Genomic DNA, 19,695 nt, shown 5'->3' with positions numbered 1-19,695 from the left:
CTGTAATAAGAAATCTGGCCTACCCTCTCCTGACAACTGTGCTTCACTTTAGGGAACAAATAGTGAGGTGCAAGAGGTGGTAGGATGGAATGCTAACTACTGAGCCGTTTGCATAATTGGGGTTCCCAGATTCTGGGGTTCCTGAGGCAACTCTGAAAGATTTATTAAAGTGGTTGTAAACCTCAGACATGAAATATAAACAAACTATGTCCCTCTATAGTGTGTACTTGTTCCAATCCAGAGCACTAGATGTAATTTCTGTCTGCTTTGTCATTTCTCTGCTATCAGCAGAATCACTTCTGATAAGTTTTCCTGGCACCAGGAGAAAAATGGTGATAGAGGAAGGACATCCAGCAGCCTCAGCTCTGTTTCTTTGCGCTGTGTGTAGGGGTTATGTCTCTTCCTTCCATCAGCTCTCAGAGCTGTCCTCACTGAACTCTGCAGAGTGTAACTTCAGCTCTCCTCCCCCTTTTTTCTTAACTCTCAGACAAGCTTTATAAACTCTGGACATTGAACTGTTGTAGAGAAGAGAATACTGCAGATAAACAGGTACAAATTATGTAGGAGGATTTGTTTCAACTCTGTGTATCACCTGATCCTCATCATGTCAATGGGTAAATGGGTATATGTAAGAATTTACAACCACTTTAAATCCTAACTCCAGCACATTATGCTTTTGTTTTGGATAGAGCAGGGAATGTTAGAACATATGCCAGGTTTTTATTGCCATCTATGTCCCTATTAGAGCGTTTACTCCTAATTTGCTGTAAGAGCATGAAAGATGTCTATAATGGTGACATAGAAAAAACACAAAAATGAATTTTGATAGAGTGGGGAATGGTTAGAGCTCCTAACTGTTTTCATCACGGTCTGTGTCTTTCCTCCCTTATGACTACTACATCACTTATGGGTATCACAGGGAGAGGTAGAAGGGAAAAATATTTCAAAAAGATACCAAAACAGCATTAAAAAACCCAGAAATTTTAACTCTTCCATATTCCATTAAAAACTTAAAAAAGCTTGGCTGGGGTTGAGTTGTTAAGTAGATGAAACCATTCATCATGTAATCTTTAACATGTAGCCTGGTGCTTGGCTAAGATGAATATTGAGTGAAATACTGGCTGCAGTTGCTCTTTGCAACTGCTGCCCTGCGGTGCTGAACTGGTTAGTGAGAGGAGGGAGCTCCTGAGCAGGAAGAATTCGATAGACTGAGTCAGGCAGCACTGCATTATGGAAACTGTAGTTTTGAGGATACACTCTACAGTAATCAAGAGCTTTTGAACTGCATTTACCATAGAGAAAGTGCCGTGAGGAGGGGAAAGAGCTGCATTTTCTCAGGCTGTACAGGACACATCTTCCTCTTGCCATGAGGGAGATCGCAGAGTGCACATTTACGTCCAGTGTGCGCCACCACTGCTGAATAACGGTGGCCTGAGTGGGATCTGGAAAACTAAGTTTGGGGATGTCAACAACCAGAGTCACCTGGGTGGAGTGCACAGAGTGGAGAAATCGCTGTGTGTGACAGGATGGTAAGCTGCAATTCCACTGGGACTGGTTAGCTGCTTCTGTGGGGATTTACTGTCTACTGCTAGAGAGGAGTGACACTGAGCCCCTTAGCAACATACCATACAGCCATCTAATATCTTTATTGCTTACCTCAGGCTTGAGTGAGACTTTTCTTGAGTGCACAAATGGTAAAACTTGGCCCCAACACTATCCGGCTGCAGCGTTAGGGCTAAAGACTTTCCCTTTACAGCTGCTACACAGAGATCTTTACCAATTGCTTATGTTAAGATGTAAGTACCAGGGGACATAGCACCATATCCTAGCCATTCTCCTCGAGTCTTATCTAGACTAGTTATAGTATTATTATTCATATTGCAGTCAATGCTTATAGGCACCATTTATTGATGACTTTGCTGATTTCTGTGTTGCCTCCAGTCTAGTGGTACGGAACTATATTCTAAGTTACTTTGGCACAGTGATTATACTGTCTAGTAGACTATGTCCGCACCTACCTTCTGTATGCCTATTCATGCTCATAGCACCATTCATTCTAACCCACACCAATGCATTGAGTTCATTTACCACTAAACAGTCTTGTGTCTATTTCCTGGTGCTAATTCACAGCCAAGTTAAAGTTATCTATGCTAGTGTTCTTATAAGTGCTTGCAGTAACTTTCATTCAACCAGGTGTGTCAGAGGGGCTGAGGTTGTTCTTGGAGGCACAGAACAGAGAACTAAATTACCAAGTGGCTCCTTCATGGGTAGCACTATATGGATGACAACACACTGTCCCCCATTTCACAATCACTTTTCTACATTGTCACTATACTATTGCCAATAGAGACAGAAGGTGGATGTGCTGACATTCATTATGAAGGTATGGTCCACTGTTATCAGAAAGCTTGTCCTGAGAAACAACATGCAGCCTCTGCTGGAGCATTTGTGTGTGCATCATTAGATGTTTTATTTAATAAATCCTGTTAAACTTGTGGCATTGTTATTTTGTGATGCTCTCACTTTAGAATCCTGCTTGCCCTCCCTTGAGCCTACTGCAACTCAGTATCAGTGTGTATTTTTTACAGTACTGCTGTATCATCAATGACTGGTTGTCTCAGTCCTGCTTCCCTGAGCTTCCAGTTAGAGGAAAGAGCTAACAGCGGACCGTGCAGTCTCAAATATGTTAACTTGGCGAAGGGAGGGGTGGGGGGAGAAATGAGGAAAAGAGTGCTTTATTATCCTAGGCTATAGGGCTGTGTGTTTCTGTTGATGTAGACAGATACAACTCTAGCCATTGCATGCAAGGGTGACGTCATAGGATGTTGCATTAGAAAAGAGCCACCTTAAAACAGACAACCTGGGGCAGTGGCTATGGCACCATTTAAAACAGGAACATCGGCAAGAGTTTAAAGATAGAGAAGCTTATTTTTTTGCATAATGAACAAATACCTCTTGACTCACCATGCGTAGATGCAGGCACAAGCTCCTTAACTTCTTTTCCTACAATTCCTTGGATTCTCATAATGCCTTGGGTTACGACAAGCTCCTTTGCTCCTAAACACACTTAGGGAATATGCTTCCTTGCTTCTCACCCTCTACAGCTCAGAAAGGCTGCACCTAAGGAAGCAGAGGTGGCTGGGCATGTGATCTGCAGCCAGGTGTACAATCCTCCTCTGTTAGTTCTGGCGTGTGTGCAGCCAGACAAGAGTCCAATAACATGCAGCTTCTATGGAAGACCCAGCCACTCTGGGGAGCACTATTCCAACTACTTCCAGAGCTTATGTTGTAAAGCGCTGAGTAAACTGTTGGCGCTATATAAATTCTGTATAATAATAATAAAAAATAATAATAATGCTGCGTTTCAAGTGGGATGGTCCCACTCTGCCTGAGGCTTCCATCTGTCTAATAATTTGGCCAATGACTCTACATGCAATAGGGCTGAGGGCTCTTGAGAGGAGTACTTTGGCAGGGTGCTGTAGTAGGGTGTTATAAAACTATAAAAACTACAGCATCCTTCTGACCATTCCCATGAGCCGTAATCTGCCTATACTGCATAGATACACACAGACCCAAAGATGACTTACAGTACAGCAATTGAGTCTAAAATAAAGTACGTAACGAAAATAGAAAATTTTATTTATCAATTTTATTAGCATGTTAATAAGGAGAGTAGGGAATACAAAATATAAACAGGATAAACTTCAACTTTAAGGCCTAATTTACACTTGTGGCTGGGAAGGGGGGGAGGGTCATAAAATAACAAGAGGTTGAGTTTCGGTTAAACAACAAAGTGGCTGAAGGGAGTTGCGACGAGGTGGTGCTAGCCTACAGGGTTAAAACAGTTGGGATCACAAGGCAACATATCACTTTTCAGCCACCTGTCAAACCCCACCATCAACCATGGACCACTTTTCGGAGGGGCAACAAGGCCTGCCACAAGCATAAACAAGCCCTAAAGATTATGAGTTAAATATTAAGTTACTCACTGCAGGTTTTCCTGTTGGAAAACAATACAAAATGTTTTTAATGCACACATTTGCCCAGATTATGAACATTAACAAAGCTTGCAGCTGCAGGCATGGAGGTGAAGAAATTAATTTTCAAAGTTTATAACAAAGGCAGTGAAATCGCAGCTCCTTTCTCCTTTTTTTCTCTAGCAGCAGGGATTTGGTAGCATGCCAGTTTTCTAATATATACAAAGTGCCAGGTGCTGTAAACTGGCTAATTCCAACCTCAAGTCTCTGTAGTCTTTGAGGGTATTTTGCTCCACTGAATGTGCTCCTACAGAGGTCAGTAAAGGATTGTTTTTAAGTATTTTTAATGCTTTCTAAGAATCCATAAATACTTTAAGGCCATGATCTGGAAACAGGTGTACTCTTTACGTGATACATGTGCTTCAAACCTCATGAGATTTCTTTGTCAGTGATGAATTCTATAGCCACTAAAAATGTGTTTGCATATGATTTAGCATATCTGAAAGTTTTTGTATAAAAGCTTTAGATACTGAAATTGCCACACTAAAAAACCTTACTGATATGAAGAAGCCAAAAAAAAATATACAGTTTGAATTTTACTTGCATATTTCAGAAATTATGACTTGAATTGCCTTTACTTAATACATATTTCAGATGCTCAATGATCTCATAGATGCTAGCAATTGTAAGAGAGCTTTGTATGAAAAGAATTTCTTTTATATCTCGTTTTGGAATCATAGGTTTGAGTAGTGCAAAAAATCACTGAAAATTTGACATCTGCAGATATTTCTGAGATTTGTTTCCTTCAGAGCTTACAAAGCTCTCTGTAAAACTAGATTTTAGAGTTAAATTGATTTTTATTAGACATTTTTCAGGAAAAAAAAGATATTGACAAAAGAAGTCAAGTTTTGGAATGACAGAGACGTTATCTCAGATACAAGAAAGCATGAGCAATGTAGTACACAGCCAAATATCAGTGCAATGTGTTCAATATTTTATCCAAAACCAATTAATGATGTTTAACTTGCCAAACAACTTATGTTAAATTTCTGCATTTACAAGATAAAATCTCTATTGGCATATGTTTGACGTAGAACTATGTTTCTCTCAGTTTCCCATGTAACAATTGTTTTTTTTTTTTGTTCAAAACATTTATTGAACATTTTCAGATGATACATTAAAAAATAGAGCAAACAAAGGTATAAAATAGTTACAGACAAAAGGTAACCTTGGAAGCGTCCAACCCAGGCGGCAGTGTATAAGATGAAAAAATTTAAGTAGAGGTCACCCAACATAATGAAAAAGTATAAAGTATACATGGATGGAGAGATGGGGCATTGGCAACTTAACACAGGCAAAGCAGTGGGTGAACGGTTTCAACACAGGAGAGTTGAGCATGCACAAGTGAGTATACTGTAAGTAATGAGTGCCCAAACAGGAATAGGGGGCAAGAGTAGAAGGGGGGGGGGGGGTAAGGGGATGGCATAAGGATGGAGGAAGGGAAAGAGGGTAGTTCCAGGGGATAGTTCAGCTGATGGTCTCTGTGGAGTAAATGCAGAAGTTGAAAAGAATAGGGCCAGTAAGCCAGTAACAGGGACTTGTCAAAGTAGGGGGGTGCACAAATCATGTTAATCATGGTCGCCAGATTTTTTCTTATTTCTGAAACCTATCAAGATAGGTTGCTTCAATATTGCCAAGAATCGTGACCTGCGTGACAGGATTTTCAAGGCCTTCTCTACAGGAATACACAGGAATGTATAGTTTGCTTGGCTGCAATAGTTATCTGCAATAATAATTTGAATTGCTTGGCAGTCACATTTAGGGGTCAGATGTTGAGTAGTGCCACAAGAGGGTCAGTGCATATATTAATCGAAAATAGGGACTCTGGTCCCAGCGTCATTCCTAAGTCCGCCTCACATCGATACCCATAGGCTGGGGGAGCAGGATTGGGTGTGTAATTGTACATAAAGGAGAGGGATAAGACCAGAGGTATGGTTATCACGTTTATAAGTGCATTTAATCTGAGTTATACAGTTTAAGGGAGAGCCAATTTGGATATACAGTGCAGCAAAATGTTTGAGCTGAAAATATTGGAAGATTTTAGAGGTAGGAAGTCCATGGCATTCTTGTAGGGTTTTGAATGACTTGAATGCATTGGCAGTGGTCAGTTTGCATAGTCTAATCACATTTGCTGGCATCCAGGCTTGAAGGAGGAGGGGGAGACTCACGCTGGGTAAAACAAAGGATTTTTGAGGATGAAAGGGGAGCATGGGTCGAGATACGGCCAAATCAGGTTTTATGCTTGTCCCAAGTGGAAAGAGAATGTTTTGTGACTGGGTTAGCAATAGTATTCCTATCTGAGGGTTTCAACCAATCAGAGGTCTGCGACAGAGTGGATCACAGTCTACCGATTCGAGGCTCACCCAGAGGGGTGTCTTGTATACAGTGTGGTATTTTGGCAATTGGGTCAGAAGAGCTGCATAATACTATTTTGTGAAATTTGGAAGTCCTAGACCACCATGGAGTCTAGGATTTTCAAGACATGTCTAGGAAGTTGGGGCTTCATAGGACCCCAGATGAAACTCAGTGTTGAAAAATGTGTAAATATTATTATGGGACTGGGATCAGAAGGACCCAGAATAAATAAAGTATTTTCAGGAAGATTGTCATTTTGACTGCCATACTCCTGCCTAGTCAGTAGCATTAGGTCAACAGGGTGGAGAGGTTGGTCATCACTGGTGGATAAATAAGGATATAGGGGTCAGAAGATTTTATACCAGAGTTTTATACCAAGGGGAGTCCTGAAAATGGCAGGGTTGCTTGTAGTTATGAAAGGTCGGAGGGAGGTAGAGAAAGGTTTAACCACTTACTGACCGCCCTATAGCAGATATACTGCTACAGGGCAGCATGGGTGCGCAAAATCACGTATATACATGATTTTGCATTTCTGGGTAGGGGGCACAGTCAAAGCCATTCACGGCTGCTGCTGTCAATCACTGGGTCCAGTGGTTACTCATCCACGCCTGGTGATTGTGGAGCATCTCCGATCGGGAGAACTGTATGTAAACAATACAGTTCTCCTCCCTGTCAGCTCGTACACACTGTTTTGGATGGCTGTGCTGTGTGATTACAGTGAAGCAGAGATACACATACACAACTAAAACAGCACACAGTTAACCCTTTGATCACCCCTCATGTTAACCCCTTCCTGCCCAGTGCCATTAGCACAGTGTCAGTGCTTTTTTTTATCACCGATCACTGTATTGGTGTCACTGGGAATGTCATTGACACCAAGTCAGTTTCTGTCAGTGTCAGAATGCGTGCCGCAGTCCCACTATAGGTCACTGATCGCCACCATTATCAGTAAAAATTAAAAAAAAAATTCCAGTATCTATACTGCCATTTGTAAACGCTAAAACTTTCACGTAAACCATTTCATTTACACGTATTGGGATTTTTTTTGCAAAGGCATGTGGCAGAATACATTTTGGCCTAAATTTATGGCAAAATTTTATTTTTTTTTTATTTAATTTTTTAAAATTTTTTTACTGGACATTTTTATTAGCAAAAAGTGAAAAATATTGTTTTTTTCTTACAATTGTTGGTATTTTTTTTTTATAGCACATAAAAATAAAAAATGCACAGGCGATCATCCACCACTGAAAGAAAGCTCAATTTGTGGGAAAAAGGACGTAAATTTAATTTGGGTGAAGTGTTGCATGACCGCGCAATTGTCAGTTAAATAATGCAGTGCTGTGATGCAAAAAATGGCCTGGTCAGGAAGGGGGGTAAATCTTCTGGAGGTCAAGCAGTTACAGCCAGAGACTTCTAAGGATTGACTGAGAGGCCTAAAATACTAATGAAACAGTCGAGCATTTGCAGTAGATTAGGAGCGTATATGAGAGGTGATCACATAAATATAAGACATCATCTGCGAAGATTCGTAGTTTATACTACTTTGTAAGCTACCAGCTGCCATCCATCCCACACCATCAATGCCATCCCATTTGGCAAATGTATCTGGGCTAGACTAAACTGTTCTATTAAATCTGCCTTTGATAGAGTTGCAGACTATTTCTACATCTCAGAAAGAAGCTATAGTAGCTCTATTATACAACAAGGCTTATCTAGAGCCAGGATGAGAAATAGAGACAGAGACAATCTATTGGTCTCTTGACCAAAGAATCAGTCCAGCGATAAAACCTCTGTTAAGTTTTTCATTACATATTCTAAATTATATTATCCAAATAATAAAAAAGAATGTACCTATATTTTATACAGACAAGAATTTACACATGGTTATAATATAATAATGATGCAGCGCTAATATAGCAAAAAACATGTATAATAATAATAATACACAGATCAGATATTCAAAATATAATCTAGAAGCCAAACATAAAAGTGATCACACAACAAGAGTGACCCCAATCCAATAGTGGATATATTAAACGTGACCCCCAAATCCCTGATGGGGCACAGTAATAAAAAGATGATGTGAATCCCTAATAGGGATCAGAACAGCACACTATGTGAAACACACTTTACACATAAAGTTACTAATAAGTCCATAAATAAGTGTGGTGATCATCCCATTCATGCACGTTGTGGATGTCAAAAACACCCCTGATGTGATCTCCAACGGAATGGCTAGAATGGCCTCTCACCTCCACTTCATGACCCTGCAGGACCACAAAGCAAGAAAGCTCCTCTAGATCCTCAGAGTAGCCACTCTATCACTAGGTTGACGCCAACAGGTGATGACTATTCACCATTCCACTGGACCGGTTTGTAGGCAGCTTAGCACTCCCATAGGTACCATAAATCATATGCTCACATAACAGAGAACAAATCTCCATAGTGTAATACTGTTTAATGGCATAAAGATAAAATAAGCCAGAAATGCACTCACATGGGCATAGCTTGCATGGAATAAAGTCCAGTATGTATCAAGGTAGAATCCAATGAGCACAGTATACAGCTTGTAACCAAATGGAATACAATATGCCGGGTGTACTGCATGAAGAAAAAGCGCTTGTTGGGTCTACAAAGATGGCGCCACGCCAGAAGTGCGTCACACGTTAGTGCCGTCGACGAGTTGCGTCACGTGACCTCGTGACTTCATCAGGACATCGTGATTGGTTGACCGCACTTCCTTATAAAGGCCGGGAGCTGCACCAATCAGGAGTATTGGGCGGAGCTTCCAGCGGCCATTTCCTTATAGCACATTAACTAAAGACATTGTATACAAGCAGGAAGCTGCACCAGTAACATGGTGCTTCAAACAGGTTGTCGTTTCTCTAGCTGCTGAGCAGCTACTTTAGGTGCTCGCTTATCTTAGTCTTTTTCTTTCATCCTTTAGAAAATGCGAGCCCACCTGGCTATCATATCCAGGTAGTTATTTTTGCAGTAATAAAACTTGCAGGTATTGCCATCTTAGTATGCCAGTTAATTATTTTTCTTCAGCATCATCGGGTGAGGAATTTTCAATACGACAGTACATTAAGTGTGGCACCAGTTTTGTAATCTGATTACATGTACTTTGTGTAACTTGCAGTATGTTGGTTTTTTCTACACAAATGTTGAGAACTAGGACTGGGGAGCACTACTGTGTCAAGGTCCTACCTTTCTTCAGAGCTTGTGCATCTCCATGTGCTGGCATCCACCTTGGGTTTCTGCAAAGCATGGTGGAAACCTTTATGCCTTCAGGCTTCTGCGGCTCCTCCTCAGAGGGGTGTGGTTGAGCACATTTAAACCTGCTGTCTGCAAGTGCTCTCTGCATTAGTGTCCTGTATGTTTCCTTGTTGCAAGCTCTTGTTCTGTTCTCGTTGCTCTCCTGGTAACCGACTCGGCTTGGACAAGACTATTCGTTGCTTTAACCCTTTACCTGACCTCCCGTTGCTGAACCCAGCCCATGACCTGAGTATTCTTTGCTTACCGTCTAGTACTGTCTGCTCCGATGTTATTGACCCGGCCTGTCTGACTACGCTACACGTCTTCCCATCTAGCTCCCACCAGCTGTACGCCATTGGCGGAAGTCGTTACCACAGCTGGGGTAACACGGGGGCCGCGACCTGGTCTCAGGCTGCGTCAAGTCCATCCCCACCATTAGGGGCCCTGGTGAAGGGTAGCCTGGGGCTTAGACTCCGCGCCCTGAGGGACTCTGGTCTGTGGGTAGTGGCTGTCGTCAGTCGTGGCATGACCGTACCATAGGCCTGCCTGCCCATTCCATCTTTCCTGCCCTGACATACTGTGACACAAATACACTCACCAGCCTCTTTATTAGGTATGCCTGTTCAATTGCTTGGTAACATAAATTGCTAATCAGCCAATCACATGGCAGCAACTCAATGCATTTAGGCATCTAGACGTAGTGAAGACAAATTGCTGAAGTTCAAACCAAGCATCAGAATGAGGAAGAAAGGATATTTAAGAGACTTTGAACGTAGCATGGTTGTTGGTGGCAGATGGGCTGGTCTGAGTACTTAAAAAACTGCTGATCTACTGGGAATTTCACGCACAACCACCTCTAGGGTTTACAGAGAATGGTCTGAAAAAGAAAATATCCAGTGAGCATCAGTTGTGTGGATGAAAATGCCAGAGGAGAATGAGAAGACTGGTTCGATATGATAAAAAGGTAACAGTAACTGAAATAACCGCTCATTACAACCAAGGTATGCAGAATACCATTTCTGAATGCACAACACATCGAATCTTGAAGCAGATGGGCTACAGCAGCAGAAGAGCACACCGGGTGCAACTCCTGTCAGCTAAGAATAGGAAATATATAAAAGATCAAAGCGCTTGTGGCGAATGAAAGAAACAGGAAACAGGGTTTCAATTCGCACAGGCTCACCAAAATTGAATAGAAGACTGGAAAAATGTTGCCTTGACTGAGTCTCAATTTCAGCTCTGACATTCAGATGGTAGGGTTAGAATTTGGTGTAAACAACATTAAAGCAAGAATCCATCCTGCCTTGTATCAATGGTTCAGGCTGGTGGTGGTGGTGTAATGATATGGGGGATATTTTCCTGGCACACTTTGGGCTCCTTGGTACCAACTGAGCATCGTTTAAACATCATGGCCTACCTGAGTATTGTTGCTGACCATGTCCATCCCTTTATGACCACAGCATACCCATCTTCTGATGGCTACTTCCAGCAGGATAATGTGCCATGTCCCAAAGCTCAAATCATCTCAAACTGGTTTCTTGAACATGACAATGAGTTCACTGTACTCCAATGGCCTCCACAGTCACCAGATCTCAAACCAATAGAGCACCATTTGGGATGTGGTGGAATGGGAAATTCACATAATGTATGTGCAGCCGACAAATCTGCAACTGTGTAATGCTATCATGTCAATATAGTCCAAAATCTCTGAGGGATGTTTCCAACACCTTGATGAATCTATGCCATGAAGAATTAGGGCAGTTCTGAAGGCAAAAGGGGGTGCAATGGAGTTTAAAAAGGGAATTTATCTAAAGGATATACTGTATAACTTGACTGGAGTCTCCACAAAGGAGCAACACACTTTGTTGAGTGTCTACTACTTGAAGGAAGTGTGAGAGAAAGCCGGTGGGGTATTTATTAGGAGCATAATAGGAAACCACTGTAACCTCAGAGTCATGGAAGTAGCAGGTTAAAATGTAGTACAGTCCTTTGAGGTCTTTGTATTCTGTACAAAGGGTGAATGGAGAATTAAGATGGGGGGCTATAGTAACACCCCTGTGTTTAGCATGAGCGGATACTAAATAGACTTAAGGATAATAGGAGCTAAAAAATTTTGGCGGTTGAGCGGGAGGTACAGGGCATCTCTTGAAGACCAACTGTACACACTTTGAGAGAGGCAAATGATTTGAAGGCCTTGGTCCTTGTAACGTAACATAATTGTTTTACCCACACAAAACATCAAAAACGGTACACTGACCTTGTAAAGTCCTACCTTAATATAAGGATTAAAAACAAAAGTCTAAAGTATAAACAACTTATCAATCCATTTCATAACCATCCTGCCACATCTCATGAAGTTCCACAAGGTCCTTCACTCCAAAACAGACTAATACAGTATGCCATTGGCTTGCAAAGCACCATGTATGAGAAAGGAAGCAGCAAAGTAGTACTCCGGTTTGAAGTGAAGGACCTTGTGGGACTTCATGCAACGTGGCAGAACAGCTATGACATAGATGGAAAAGTAGTTTCTAATTCTTATATTAAAGTAGTACCTATGTACTTCATGATGATACTGCATGTTTGTGGTGTTTTTGTGTATGCATTTAGTGTCTCTTCCCAAGTCAAAGGCAGACTGCGAGCCCTTGTTGAAAATTTTGAAAAAGAACTACGAGAATGCAAATGTAGTGGACAGTTAATTGAAAGACTTCCACATCCATTGTAAAGATTGTAATTTAACGTGATTTTTGTTGGGCATAGAAGTCATTGGAGAGTTTGTATATGGTTGTTTTACCAGTTGATCCTGCCAGTAAATCCAATATTTTCCACTTTTTTATTTTCCACAAGAGAAGAGGGCAAAGAGGACCTGTGACTTAATCTGACCCAGCCAAAAACTCCTGCAAAAATGGTAAGTGTGCAGATTTTAATTTTTAGAGGTTGTGTCGGTGTCATCAATTTAACTACTTGCCCTCCAGAGAATGTATCCCCCTTACTGACCAGGCCATTATACGGCGCTGCATTACTTTAACTGAGAATTGCGCGATCATGCAACGCTGCACTCAAATGAAATGTATGTCCTTTTTTTGGTGGTATTTTTAATTTTTTTGCTATAATAAAAAAGACCACCAATTTTGAGAAAAAAACCCAATATTTTTTACTTTCTGCTATTAAACATGTCCAGTAAAAAAATTCAAGAAATTACAATTCATTATAAATTTAAGGCCAAAATGTATTCTGCTACATGTCTGCTAAAAAAAAAATCCCAATACATGTAAATTAATTTGTTTACATGAAAGTTATAGCGTCTACAAATGATGGTGTGTATATATACTGGAATTTTTATTTCTAATTTTGTTTATACTAGTAATGGCAGTAATCAGTGACTTACAGTGGGACTGCGAGACTGAGGCGGACATTCTGACACTGAGGGGAACTGACTAACTGTCAGTGACTAACTGTCAGTGACACCAATACAGTGATCAGTGCTAATAAACAGCACTACAGTGTACTAATGACACTGGGCAGGAAGGGGTTAGCATCTGGGGGATTAAAAGGTTAACTGTGTGCTGTTTCACTATGTGCTGTGTGTTTTACACTGCAGAGCCATACAAAGCAGAGTGCAGGAGCTGACAGGGAAGAGATCTGTATTGTTTACATACAGGTCTCTCCCCTGTCCGTGATACACTGTGATCACCGAGTGCCGGTAGGGAATCATCGGCCAGGACCTGGTGATTGACAGCCAAGGCCACCAATGAAGGCACGGGTAGGGTGCGCGCGCTCCTACCCGGAAATGCAAAATCGTGTATATATACGTGATTTTGCACACCGCTGCCACCCTCTAGCAGTATTTCTGCTATAGGACGGCGGGGAAGTGGTTAATATCAGTTTGCTACTGAGATCTTTCAGAATATATGGATAGGCACATTTAACCTGCAGTTGACCTCTTTCTTAACTGCATTTGAACTGCTTTAGGCAGGTTTTGCATTCTGTAGACTTGTTTGGGAATCCAAATACAATTTTAAGTGAATAAGTGAATTTCCCAAAGGAAAGCAAATAAAATTATAAACAACTCAAAGAAGGAGTCTATAATGTGAATGATATTATGTTTTGCCTGCATTGTTAAGGTCACTCTAGTTTAAAAGATCGAAATAAATGGAAATAAGTTTCAATGCAGAAAATGCAAACTGCAAAGAAAGCTAAATATTTTGTCAATATGTTTGTAAATCAGAAACCAGATTTATATAAAACTGCAGATATAAGACCATCTGAAACTGGTCAAACTGGAAACCGTTCTTGGAATAGTACATCACCTGAGAGTTGTCACTTCTAAAATATTTAACTGAAAACCTGGATATTTTGTCAAAATTTTGCCATTTTGGCTAAATGCATTAGTTGCAGTGTTGGTTCAACTGTATCTATCTGCCTAATATTGGCATTATATCCAGTGAAATATGCTATAAGCACTTAATTATTTTACATTTTGCAGAGTAGAGTAGGGATTGGCCAGAGATGGATTACTTTGACGAAGTTGGCCAGCTTGTACATGCATTGCAATGTATGTGAACCACAAATCCCTGTTTTTATGCAAATTTGCTAGAAATATTTAAAGGTCTATTGCTATGAATTTCAGTGGGTTGGTTCAGAATATGGGTGGTTGTTAAAGAATATGTAAACCTAAAATTTCATATTCCTGGTATGTGCCTGCTGTACCATGTACCTGTATGAAAAAGTTTCCTGTTCTCTTTGTATAGCGTTTTTCTTGGGGGGGGAATTCCGTGGTGTTCCTGCCAGTTCCTCTGATCTCCTATTAAACACCGACCACACCAAGCAGAAGAACACACTGTGGTCAGTTCTCTAGCTGTGCTGGGAATTCAGTGTGCTCTCCTCCAATGACCAGACTTCTCCTGACACACCCTGCATAGCCATTCACTGATCAGTATACTGCTGCTTCTCCTCCACCAACTGTTAAGCAGAAGAGAACAGAGGGTGTGTGATCACTTATATAAAAGGAGGAAAAAGGATTTTCAGAATGTTTTTTATATCTAAACACAAATGTTTTGCCTTTCACATCCAGCTTCTGTTGAATAGGTATGCTGGAAAACCAGCAGTCAACCAGTATCCAATCAGACCTCACAGCCAAGGCCTGTGGGTGCTGACTGGTGTGTTCTGGCAGAACACAATAGCTCTGCGGGGAGATTGCTGTACTAACATTGCATAGTTAGTTAGTACAGCAAGCTGCTGGCAAGCTCCTCAGTTTTTTTTTTTCTGTGTAGCCTGCTGGGTTGAATGTAAAAAAAAAAACTATATTTTTTCCACTCTTTACAGAAGGTTCTTTAATGTGGGCCTATTCTTATGCCAACAAACAGCTCCTCGTTACCCTTATTTTTCTACAGAACCAAAAAAAAAAACAGACAGCAGACTAAAATAAAACCTGTAAAGCAACAGTATATACAAAGGAAAACACACAATTACAAAGAACACTAAATTAAATAAACTAAACTGTCCTAAAATCACCTCACAAAACAGCATTCTCTAAAAAATGGATAAAAAAAAGTATATTGGGTCTTTATTTTCAAGCACATTTCACCTAAGCAGCTCATTGAGCAAAATTAATTTTCCTTTCAAAAATTCCTTGAGGGTAAAATTGGTTAATTTGCAGCCAAATCATTTTTTTTCTCCAAAATCACTCCAATCATCATTATTCACTAAATACCTCTAATGGAAACTTTTCAATGGAAAAAAATGGAGAAAAACAGTCAGCCATTCACACAAGCAGGAAATTATATTTCCAGAGGCGTTCTGTAAAGTAGCAGTATGTAGATCACCCTCCAGGTTGCCATATTGCATTGAATTTTGTAGAAAACTACAGTGACTGCAGGTTGAAAGTAATTTTAAACAACATTAAATTGGTTTGTGCAGAAATTGTATATATTGATATATTATTTGCTAGATTTTTTCATGAAAGTTGTTACACTGTAAGTACCATTGAATTATGTCCACCCATTCAGTTTAAAATAGAAATGAAAGGCTAAACATTTGTGTATACATATAAAAAACATTATACATATATTTTTCCCCTTTATTTTAAGTAATCACGTGACCTCTGTTCTCAGCTGCATAAGGATCTTGGCGAGCTAGGGAAGGAGAAAAAGGTAACATTCTGAACTTCCCACTGAATGGTTGTGCGGGGGGTGGGGAAGGTGTCAGCACAGGTCTGGTTATATTTGAGCAGAGCAGGCTGAGTTGTCAGCACAACTAGAAAACTGACCTTGCTGGGCTCTCATACCTAGTGTGGTTAGTTTTTAATAGGAAAGCAGAGGGACTGGTAGGAATACCAGGGATTTCACACAAAGGAAGCAATACAGTATGAAGAACAGGATATGTCTTCATACAAGTACATGGCACAGCAGGCACATATCGGGAATATGAAAATTTGGGTTGATATATTCTTTACAATTCAAAAGGATAAAATTCTTGGATGTTAACAGTGACAAATATCATGTCTTTCTGAAGGCAAACTGTATGTTCTTCTGTTCTGGAACACTTATTATGCATCCATCACTGTACATTGAACTTCATTATAATGAATAAAGACCTTTGTGCTGACACCTAGTGGTAATCCAGTATAACTACAAATTTTAATGTAATGTCTGTAATTGGTACAATTCAGGCTACTTACATGTTTGCATTGGTTGGTTTAGTCCTTATCTAGACCCCTCCCTTCTTCTTCTTGTTCCCTCCCTTAGTTTTTAGCCTTCATAGTGTGTACAAGGTGTAGAAGATCATTGTCCACTTACACTTTAAATTATAAGTTCACCTTTAGTAACATGTCACACCCATTTTCAGAGTGTAACATACAGGGCTTTTTTCAGCTTTTTTTCAGCTTTTTTGGAACATGGGGAATGCAATTCCGGCACCTACAGCACTTCCACCAATGGATGTATATATTTGCAAGGGATGTTGGGGTGTGCTGGAGGGTCTGTTGATGCTTGCTTCTAGGGGATCTATTATTGCTGGAGTGGATCTATTTTTGAGTGGGGTCTGTTGTTTCTGGTAGGGAAATCTGTTCTTGGTAAGGGGTTCTTATTAGAGATGAGCGAAGTATTCAAAAACTCGATTCGGCTGATTCGGCGAATTCGCGGAATAAATTCGATTCGAGTCGAATATATTCGCTGCGAATTTAACTTATAAAAAGGGTGTTTCTAGGCTTCAGAGAGCCTTTATATTAGTGCAGAACACTGTACCTTTAATTTAAATGCCCTTGGAGTCTGCTGGGGAAGAGAAATAATACTGTCAGTCAGTATGACATGCAGATGAGTGCCGTCGATCTTAGAATCACCGCACACTTCACTCATTTAGGCAGTCACGGGGCCAAAACCAGAGTGTGGAGCCACAGTGTGGCGGTGGAGGCAGCAGCAATGGGAGGCCATACAGCACCCTATGACAAAATGGAACCCACCAGCAGTGTGAGGAGACCTGAAAGTGGCACATGGCAGAGTGTGGCGATGGAGACAGCAGCAATGGGAGGCCGTACAGGGACCCATGAGACACTCTGGACCTGGCAGCAGCATGAGGAGGCGGTACGGGGGCCCATGGCAGATTACGGGCCTGGCAGCAGCAATGGGAGGCCCGTAATCTGCCAGCACCCTATGACAAAATGGAACCCACCAGCAGTGTGAGGAGACCTGAAAGTGGCACATGGCAGAGTGTGGCGATGGAGACAGCAGCAATGGGAGGCCGTACAGGGACCCATGAGACACTCTGGACCTGGCAGCAGCATGAGGAGGCGGTACAGGGGCCCATGACAGATTACGGGCCTGGCAGCAGCATGAGGAGTCGGTACGGGGGCCCATGGCAGATTACGGGCCTGGCAGCAGCAATGGGAGGCCCGTAATCTGCCAGCACCCTATGACAAAATGGAACCCACCAGCAGTGTGAGGAGACCTGAAAGTGGCACATGGCAGAGTGTGGCGATGGAGACAGCAGCAATGGGAGGCCGTACAGGGACCCATGACACACTCTGGACCTGGCAGCAGCATGAGGAGGCGGTACAGGGGCCCATGACAGATTACAGGCCTGGCAGCAGCAATGGGAGGCCCGTAATCTGCCAGCACCCTATGACAAAATGGAACCCACCAGCAGTGTGAGGAGACCTGAAAGTGGCACATGGCAGAGTGTGGCGATGGAGACAGCAGCAATGGGAGGCCGTACAGGGACCCATGAGACACTCTGGACCTGGCAGCAGCATGAGGAGGCGGTACGGGGGCCCATGGCAGATTACGGGCCTGGCAGCAGCAATGGGAGGCCCGTAATCTGCCAGCACCCTATGACAAAATGGAACCCACCAGCAGTGTGAGGAGACCTGAAAGTGGCACATGGCAAAGTGTGGCGATGGAGACAGCAGCAATGGGAGGCCGTACAGGGACCCATGAGACACTCTGGACCTGGCAGCAGCATGAGGAGGCGGTACGGGGGCCCATGGCAGATTACGGGCCTGGCAGCAGCAATGGGAGGCCCGTAATCTGCCAGCACCCTATGACAAAATGGAACCCACCAGCAGTGTGAGGAGACCTGAAAGTGGCACATGGCAGAGTGTGGCGATGGAGACAGCAGCAATGGGAGGCCGTACAGGGACCCATGACACACTCTGGACCTGGCAGCAGCATGAGGAGGCGGTACAGGGGCCCATGACAGATTACGGGCCTGGCAGCAGCAATGGGAGGCCCGTAATCTGCCAGCACCCTATGACAAAATGGAACCCACCAGCAGTGTGAGGAGACCTGAAAGTGGCACATGGCAGAGTGTGGCGATGGAGACAGCAGCAATGGGAGGCCGTACAGGGACCCATGAGACACTCTGGACCTGGCAGCAGCATGAGGAGGCGGTACGGGGGCCCATGGCAGATTACGGGCCTGGCAGCAGCAATGGGAGGCCCGTAATCTGCCAGCACCCTATGACAAAATGGAACCCACCAGCAGTGTGAGGAGACCTGAAAGTGGCACATGGCAGAGTGTGGCGATGGAGACAGCAGCAATGGGAGGCCGTACAGGGACCCATGAGACACTCTGGACCTGGCAGCAGCATGAGGAGGCGGTACGGGGGCCCATGGCAGATTACGGGCCTGGCAGCAGCAATGGGAGGCCCGTAATCTGCCAGCACCCTATGACAAAATGGAACCCACCAGCAGTGTGAGGAGACCTGAAAGTGGCACATGGTAGAGTGTGGCGATGGAGACAGCAGCAATGGGAGGCGGTACAGGGACCCATGAAACACTCTGGACCTGGCAGCAGCATGAGGAGGCGGTACAGGGGCCCATGGCAGAGTGGCGAAGCGTAAGCAGCTTAAATTGAAGGCCATACAGAGGCCTATGTTAAAAATAATAACATGTTTGGGGCATGATTCATGGCGGATTTAGTCAGTTGTGTCAGGAACTGGTGATTTGAAATCCAGACTAATCCACGCCTGATTCATTTTCACAAACGTGAGTCTCTCCACACTTTGGGTGGACAGTCGTGTCCTCCGCGGAGTTACAATACCTCCTGCCGCACTAAACACGCGCTCCGATGCCACGCTACTGGCCGGGCATGACAGCCTTTCAAGGGCAAATTCAGCTAGTTGGGGCCAAAAGTCAAGTTTCGTTGCCCAGTAGTCAAGGGGATTGCCTACCTCGGTTGGCAGGGTGCTGTCCAAGTAGGCCCAAGCCTGTTGTTTGAGGTCCTGCTCCAGGTCCACCTGATGCTGCTGCTGCTGCGGCTGGTTAGTAGTTTCCTCACTGCGCTGGTGAAGAAAGCTACTCATCATCGACTGCAGACTGAGGCAGCCGCTGCTGGTGGAGCTGCCACTGCTCCTACCACCCCACCCCTCCCCTGCTGCCATGGCAGCGGAACGCGAGCGCACAGGGACCACAGTGTCTGAGGATGGACGTTGGCGCAGAAAGGCAGAGACCAACTGACTACATAGGTGGTTTTTATAGTACGTTATTTTGGCCTCCCTCTCAGCAGGTGTGAAAAAGGCCACCATTTTTGAACGGTAGCGAGGGTCCAACAAG

The sequence above is a fragment of the Staurois parvus genome, unplaced genomic scaffold, assembly GCF_062004578.1.
Source record: "Staurois parvus isolate SC_StPar_1 unplaced genomic scaffold, SC_StPar_1.0 ptg000282l, whole genome shotgun sequence".
Classification (NCBI taxonomy): Eukaryota; Metazoa; Chordata; class Amphibia; order Anura; family Ranidae; genus Staurois; species Staurois parvus.
The sequence above is the reverse complement of the archived record's forward strand: the minus strand, read 5'-3'. Positions refer to the sequence as shown.